Below are 2,846 nucleotides of genomic sequence, written 5' to 3'. Positions count from 1 at the left end.
CCCTCAATTTCAGCCAGAAAATACCTGAAATTACAGAAAAACACACAAACTCATAGTAAAGTCTAGAAATATGAATTTTTCCTAGAAACTAATGAAAATAAACTAAAAACTGACTAAAGCATACTAAAAACTATATGAAATTAACTCCAAAAAGCGTATAAAATATCCGCTCATTACCAACGCAACTGGAACCGCCTCATTTGGACCTCTGTAGCTCAAGTTATGGTCGATTGAGTGCGAAGAGGTCGGGCTTGACAGCTTTCCGGTTCCTTCATTTCTTCATTTGTTCTCCCGCTTGCATGCTTTTCTCCTCACTTCTTCCATCCAATACTTGCCCTATGAACCTGAAATCACTTAACAAATACATCAAGGCATCTCAACCCACAATTGAATTGAATTATTAAGAAGATTTTACGAACTTGCAAGAAAAGACATGATCATGGGTGAAAACATGTAATTGAGCAATCGAACCCTCACCGGATGTGTATCCGCTCTAGTCACTCAAGTGTATGGGGTTGATTCACTCAATCCTCCCCTAATCATGTTTTCCAAGGTTTGTTTTTCATCTAACAATCAACAATTACTTTATGCATGCATATAAATATCATGAGGGCTTTCCCATAGGTTGTAATGGGGCTAGGGTCAAGGTAGGATGCATATGGTCAAGTGAGCTTGAAATTTTTATCTTTGATTAACTTAAACTTCCTACCTAACCTATGACAACCTATACAATTCTAAACAAACCTAACTACCCATTCTTCACTTTTTCACACGCTCATGCATTCTCTTTTGATTACCACACACATGCATTGACTTTTATTGAACCTTGACTTTGGGGCATTTTTGTCCCCTTTTTATTGCTTTTCTTTTTCTTTCTTTTCTATATATATATTCAAACTAAAATATATACAAAAATATCAATGCATATGGTTTACACATGATTAATACATGAGTATGTACCTAATTCCCAAAATTTTTCAACAAAAACACAAACACACTTTTATCTCTACCCAATGTTCCCAACTCTCCCAAAATCAAATGATAAACACTCTCACTAGCCTAAGCTAATCAAAGATCCAAATTAAGGGATATTTATTGTTTTTCACTTAGGTTTGTAATGTGCTACAATTAAGAACAAATGGGTTAAGCATAGGCTCAAATTGGTTATCAATGGAAGATAAAAGGTAGGCTATTTGGGTAAGTGAGCTATTTGAACAATGGCCTCAATCATATAAATGCATGTATACACAAAATAATGGACATATAGAATTAAACAAATCAAAGATTACAATCATAGGAAGAGAATAATGCACACAAGAATGAAAATAAGTGGTTATGTATAATATAACCACACAATTAGGCTCAAATCTCACATGCTTGTGTTCTTAGCTCAAAAATTATGTTCCACAAAGTATATAATTCAAGCAAGTTCTAAAAAAAATTTTTTTTTTCTTCAATTGGGGTTTCCTATAGATAAAATCCTTGGAAAATATCATGATTTTGACTAAGCTTAATATATACATATGCAAAATAAGAAAATACAACTAAAAATCCTAAAATGAAATGCAAAAGTGTTGGGATTAGAAACTTGTCACCCAAAAATGCCGAGCGGTCGGACGACCTACCCACACTTAAAAGGTTGCACCGTCCTCGGTGCACTAAATGAGCAAGGGGGTACGGTGACTCTCCAAGTTGCTACCTTCAGTTGGTAGGTCAACCAATGCTATGTGTTCTTCTCCCGCTTCTATTTTTGCTTATGATGACTCATCCTAAATATAGAAAATAGGAGATAATAAGACAAGTAAATGCACAAGCAAGGAAGCATGGATTGTTGGAATGAGGTAAATCACTAGAATTGAGTGAGTGAATTGGTGTGACAATAATGAAAAATAGTTGTATGGGTTCTAACTTGCATGTGGTTTAGAACTCACACTCTAGTATTTAAAAATCATGTCACAATTATACAAAATAAAACATGCACTTCACTCATTCTAGTGTACTTGAGATACTTTAAAAGACTTGTAGGCTAAAACAACCCAACAAGTAGTGAAGAAGTATAAAAGCATTCAAGCAATTAATCAAGCCATTGTGAAATTGGATAGTGCATGGACATTGATTGATATGTAGGTAGACTTAGTGAACAAAATGGTATATGAAACTCACACAACAATCAATGACACATATTGAAGTTGTTGCAACACCTAATTGACATAGAGGTGAAATACATGGATGTAGGAAAAAGAATATAGTAGTGAAAATCAATCACATAGCAAGCATGATCCACAAAGCTTGAAAAGCTCAAAAATATGTCACTAGGTAAGCTTTCGATCCGATTTCACAATTCCACAATCTCAATGCATGAAATAGGTGATGATCAATTAGAACAAGCATCCTAAAAAAATGTATTGATAATGTACAATTGCCTAACAATGGATGATGAATGCATGGTGGCCAGAACATGCAATTCAAGAAGTTAAGATGCATGAAGGCAATGTAACATGTACTTGGTATTCACAAATGTTAAACATGAAAATCCAAAACCAAGTAATAAATTATAACCTCAACAAAGGAATCCAACAATCACAATAACATAATGATGTTAAACTAACATCCTATCAGTAATAAGCAGCAGTAAATAGTAAGCAAGATTAGTAATCCAACACTTATAATCGAAAACAAAAATTAAACTAACAAACCAACTAAAAGAAATGGTGCTACATGATGCTTGGTAGTGTTGGATGATATTTTAAGAGTGGAAAAGAAAAGAGAAGAAGGAACGAAATGGAAAGAGGAGAAGAAAAGAAGATGAGTGAAACAGGGCAATACACGCGTGCGCGTCATGTACG

The sequence above is a fragment of the Arachis ipaensis genome, chromosome B09 (assembly GCF_000816755.2).
Source record: "Arachis ipaensis cultivar K30076 chromosome B09, Araip1.1, whole genome shotgun sequence".
Lineage (NCBI taxonomy): Eukaryota > Viridiplantae > Streptophyta > Magnoliopsida > Fabales > Fabaceae > Arachis > Arachis ipaensis.
This window is presented reverse-complemented; position numbering follows the sequence as displayed.